The 6032-nt window shown below is 38.1% G+C and overlaps 1 pseudogene; it reads right to left on the reverse strand.

Annotated features, from left to right (window-relative positions):
* Positions 1–4105: 4105 nt before the first annotated feature.
* On the reverse strand, positions 4106–4694 carry LOC107299726 (annotated as a pseudogene).
* Positions 4695–6032: the final 1338 nt, after the last annotated feature.

Below are 6032 nucleotides of genomic sequence, written 5' to 3' on the forward strand. Positions count from 1 at the left end.
GGGGGGGAGGGAGGGAGGGAGGGAGAGAGAGGAATTCAGCTTATTGTGGATAGGTTTATCCATGAGTATATACGGTAGTACTTTTTAAAAAGTACCCCATATATACTTGTGTATAAGCCCCTCCATGGATAAAGTGACCCTCAATTTTTTTTTACCAAAATATAATGAAAAATGGATAATCCCATGATAAGCCAATTGTGAAAATTAAAACATATAAAGATTTTGAGGGTTGGTTTATCCATAGATGGCTCATTTTTTTATACTGTTTTTGTTAAAAATCCAAGGGTCTTATTATCAACGGGCTTATATGTGAATATATATGATATTTGTATCTTTGCAGGCCATCAAGATTGTTACTTGTGTGGTGGTATAACCATGATGCAAATAAATAATTGAATAAATGAATAATGTAGCAATAATGATGAAACTATCAAATGAGCAGCTGGAACCGAATCTTCTCCTCTAGTCTAGTGAACTTTTCCCTTATAAACTAGCTGCATGCTGCTTTATTAAGATATATTTAAAGATGGTTATATACAGAATGGGCAAATTACAAAAATAGAGCTCTAATATTAGCTCCATTCTCTTTTGGACAGAGGCCAAAGCTTTCATTTAACAAATCTTTTATGATATTTGAATCTCATCGAAACAGCCCATCAATACTGAGGTTCTTTCTAAACTTGAAATATTAATGTTTATAGGTTAATGGTTAATTAGGATTCCCAGCATTTGCTTCAACAAAGAACACAGAAATGTTCTCTGCAATATAAATTGATAACATTCATTTTTTATTCTATTAAATCATTGCGGGTGGACTGTATTCTGAAATCCATGGATTATTTTCCATTTCTACAATGTTTTCCCCAAAGAATGCAGTACACTATTTTCAGAATTGTGTTTGGTTTCTGTACTCTCAGTTTTCAGAAAGGGCAGTCAAGAAACTTTTTTCCTCCAGCTTTTCAATCAATTACTAATGCTTCTTATTATATTATTGTTGTTTTAAATGTTATGCCTGCAGTCACTATATTATGTTAATTCTGTTTTTTAATTAATTTGATTTGCATGATTCATTTCTTTATTGTTAGACACCTTGTACATTATTACTATTTTTTCATGAAAACGTGGGATATTAGCCAACAAGTAAAAATAATGGAGGGAGGCAACGATTCTTGCTAATAGTTCTTCAGCCTCTCATCTTCTGCTCCCTCCCTCTTTTTTTTGATGGGGAGGCTGATTGAGAAGATAAAAGAAGTGAAAATTGCTTCTCTCCCTTCAATCTGTAAATGCCTTCTCTGATTCCAGCTCTTTTCACAATAAAATAGGCAGTAATATTCCTGAAAGAATCTCATTGTTCAGAAGAGTTATGCTGAATTCAACCCATGACAGCATTTTTTTATTTCTCCATGATGTCCGAAATAGACTAGTTCAGCCAGGGGGAGGAGTCAAGTGGGGAGTCAGTCTGGAATCATTATGTAGGCACAAAAGGGCAAGAGGCAACCCTTGAATGCTGTTGAACCTTATCTAGTCCAGCTCAGACACAAACTGTTCATCTGAGCAGATTTCTGTGAAATGGGTTTTGAACAATAAAGTAAGTTTCTCTTAACTGGACATTCTAATCAAAAGAAAAGAACCAGAGACACACCACAACTTTTCCACGGGAGAATGCTAGAATGTTTCTTTTACAAAATATTAAAAGTTACAAAACCAGACATTCAGTTAATAGCAGTTTTTCCTGTGCATCTGTATCTGTGCAGTTTAATTTCTAAAAAAAATCTAACTTAATATGTTAATGTCATCAGCTGATAAGTCAGTGGTGGGATTCAGCCGGTTCGCACCACTTTGGCAGAACCAGTAGCTTAATTTTTGTTGCCCAGGCCCAGAATGGACTTCCGGAAGCGGCATCTACATAGAGAACTGGTTGTTCAGGTATTTGAATCCCACTACTGTGATAAATAGAATGATGATAAATCATAATGATAAAACATTAGGATTGTCATGAACTCTTGAGAAATGGCTCAGCCGTCTCATCTATGCTCTTGTAGTAACTCATAGATGATAATGAAGTCTTCCAAAAGTTGGAATTAAAGAGCTATATTAAAAGGGTGGAGGGAGGATACAGGGGAAGAGAAGGTAGTAGCTAATACAACTTACATATTTATTATCTGTAACGTAGGATTTCTAGCTATATCAATCAAATTTAGACTTTGCAATGCCAAGTTCTTTTACTGTCATCGAGTAAGACACAATTCCTTTCCTTCTTCCCAGAAGGCTTATAAATCTTACTTTGTCTCAGCCATCTTTCTTTAGTGGCTTACATTTCTTTTTGTCTTCATATGAATGCTTCCTGACAGATATGCATATGATTTTTTTTCCCCTGTCCTCTTCCGTTTAAAAATAATTATTTAAATAACATGCAAAGTACTGTAAGTTCTATCTTATATCCCTCTAGGTCTAGGACTACTGATGAAATCCTATTTTATTACAGTTTGAATTTTTTTAGTCTCAGGGTATTAAAAAAAAATCGGTATGAAGAAAAAAGAAATGAAAAGAAGTTTTTTTAAAAAAAGAGGATGAAAAGAAAATCAACTTGTGGATTTGATTGCCCATGACGTTTTTGCTCAAAATCAATCACTGTCAGCTTGGGTTAGACTGATTTACTATGAGGCTGCTATATAAAAGATTTTCCACAAATGGCAAGACTCGGAGCTGTTTCCACTGCATTGAGCATAATGATGGATTTATCACTGCAATCAAGGTGAGGTAAAGCAGCTTGTTTCCCTAAAGTGGTATGCCAGCAAATTCATCACAACATTCCCAAAATTATAGAAGCACTTAGTTTATCTAGTCTCAGATAACAGGAGCAAAACTAGGGTTCTCAAATCTCTTAGGAGAAGTTTAGATACGTGTATGATTTTTATACACATTTTTTTTCATACACATTTTATTTCACTTCATCCATATCGTTTTCCCTTCTCCAACAGAAAGTTAGATAGAGGAAGCTTAGAAAAATCCATGAAGGTTTTTTTTTTCTGGGCAGGCTAAGAAGACACTGGCTGGGTCTCAAATTAAGACAGATTTTCTAGGCATTACAAGAATTGGCCAGATGGACACATAGTCATAAATTTATAGAGAGTCATGGAGATGGACTTGAGGGAAGCTGAAGCTGGTATAAAAACAAAGAGGGCAGAAGCATTTCTTGGGGAAGGGATAGTATTAGGAAGAAACTCAGGTTGGGTACTCCCTCCAGAGTGTAAATGGGAGGAGTGGGGGGGAGGGGGAATCAGTCCTGAAGGATGCTGTTAATGTAGACTTAGTTCTAGTGTTGTGAAGTCTATTTTCTGATCTGGACAATCTTAAAGGACTGATAATATTCAGATTATTAGGTAGACAACTTGCAGTCTTCCATGTAATTTTAAAGTCCTTTTACTGCAGAAAAATACATAGTCTTGCTAGAAGCCTGAATTACTTATTAGTGGGAGGATTTTAAAATCCTTCTGCATGCATGGGGAAAGAAATGGATGTTGGAGAAAGAAAAGGCATCAGAATAAAGAATATATTTGGTCCCAACCAATTTGGGTTTTAGGTCTTCCTCAACTTGTTTAAACTCCACCCATGATGAACATGCCACTCCTAGTGATGATTTACTGTTTATTATTAAACAAATTTATATAGCCACACAGTGACTCCAGGTGACTTCCTATGGATGTGACCTCCTTGATAGTAGCAAAGTTGTTTGTCCTACTTTAGGCTGTTTCAGCCTAGCCTATTATTACCATTGAAGGTGACAGACAGACAGACAGACAGACAGACAGACAGACAGACAGACAGACAGACAGACAGACAGACAGACAGACAGACAGACAGACAGACAGACAGACAGACAGACAAGATAGATAATTAGATAGCTAAGAAAAAGACCACTCTGCCTCCCAATATTACTGCTTAAGTGCAGTATCTAAGCCTTCAAAGAAACTGGTACAATAGGTCAATGTGGGGAAGAGAATGCAGGCAGTCCTCACTAAGTAACTGCAATTGGCAACTCCATTGCTAAGCAATATTGTCATAAAGTGGAATATCATGTGACTGCACCTGATTTACAGTAGGATGGCGTTCAGGATAATTTATTGTAAAACCTTGGAACAGTTTTGTAAAATGATGGGTAAATTACTTGTACAAATGCCGCATTTTGAGCCATTCCGGCCAGATTCCGCTCAGATTATTCCAATCTTGTTGGCCACATCAAGCGCATCGTAATCTGGAGCGAGACGGATGTAGGCTTTTTTCTCTCCGTCGGGCCTGATCAAGGTGTTGACCTTGGCCACATCGATGTCGTACAGCTTCTTGACCGCCTGTTTGATCTGGTGCTTGTTGGCCTTCACGTCCACGATGAAGACCAGGGTGTTGTTGTCCTCAATTTTCTTCATGGCTGACTCCGTGGTCAGTGGGAACTTGATGATGGCATAGTGGTCAAGCTTGTTCCTTCGTGGGGCGCTCTTCCGGGGATACTTGGGCTGTCGCCGTAACCGCAAAGTCTTTGGTCTCCGGAAGGTGGGCGATGTCCTGATTTTTTTCTTCTTGTGACTATGGACCCCTTTCAACACGGCTTTCTTCGCTTTAAGTGCTTTGGACTTTGCCTCCATCTTGGCTGGGACAGCCTCCTTCTTCACCTTCAGCGCCATCTTGGCTCGGCGGAAAAGAGCACAGTAGATGGCCGTTTGTTGGTTCCAGCTGCAGTCATTAAGTAAAGACTATGGGTCATTAAGCACACTGTCACAAGATTGCCCACTTGTAGTTTTCTGCCTGCTTTCTCATTGATTTTGTTTGCTGGAAGCTGGCAGTGAAGGTTGCAAATGGCGGTCATGTGACTATGGGACATGGCTACTATCATAAATGTGTTCCGGTTGCCAAGTGCCCAAATCACAACTGTGAGAATGCTGCAATGGCCTCAACTTCAAGGACCAGTGGTAAGTCACATTATGCAGGGATGTCATAACTTGGAATGGTCTCTGTACAACTGGTCACTAAGTGACGACTACCTGTAACAATTTTCTTAAAATTGGGGATTGTGATTAACTTGGAATCCAAAACTTCTCAATTTATATTCTTAACCACATGTCAGCCAAATGGTTTAATCCAATTGGGTAATCTGTGGATCAGCATGCTTATTATTGAGCATATTGTTACAAAATGAAGCAGTTGCGTAATTTTTACAATAGATATAATCATAATTCAATCTTAATCACTTTTTTTTTGCAAAGTAAGGGGAAAAGCCTGTTGCTCGGTACAGTTAGAAAGTTGTTGAATCTGAAGACTTCATTCTGTTTAAACCTGGATGTGCTGTAATAAGAAAATGGACAACGTCCTTGAGAACACAGGACATTTTCTTTTACCGCATTACCTTTTTCATTCTAAATATCCTTTACCGATTCAATCAAAAGACAGCTGTAACATAGAGAGTAGCTGGTCCCAAGTCAATTAAAAGTTAAGCGAAGAGCAGCATCAGTCTTTTTGTGATTATTTCAGCTGGCAAACTTTAATTGAAGGTGACATCCAGAATCATGCAGCTTCCCCACTGCTACCACCACCTACTCACTAATGAACCCCAGAAGAATTGAAAAGATCAAATAATGGAACATGTCACGCTTTTCACCAAAAGATGAGTTCTGCATTTGAAAGATGATGGAAGGGTCAAGGCCAGGACATTAGGCACAGCCTCATCTTGCTTCTGTTCTGCAGGTCTAATAGTGCTGATAAGTAACTAATTCACTTTACGTACTTTATGGAAGATGTAAATGCCATTCTGAACACCAAACCACCAATATTGGTTGTATGTAGGTAGTCCTCACCATACAATCATAACTGAGTCCGGAATTATGGTCTTCAATTGTTCCAGTTGTTAAATAAGTCACCATGTGACCATGTCCAATTTTACAAACTTTTTTTAGGGTGGTCATTTAGCGAACACAGCACTTGTAAAGTGAACCTTAGCGCTTGTTAGGTAAATGCTGCAGATGTTAAGGAAATCCATTGTC

Source organism: Protobothrops mucrosquamatus, unplaced genomic scaffold, assembly GCF_001527695.2.
Source record: "Protobothrops mucrosquamatus isolate PMUCROS unplaced genomic scaffold, P.Mucros_1.0 scaffold_229, whole genome shotgun sequence".
Taxonomy (NCBI): Eukaryota; Metazoa; Chordata; class Lepidosauria; order Squamata; family Viperidae; genus Protobothrops; species Protobothrops mucrosquamatus.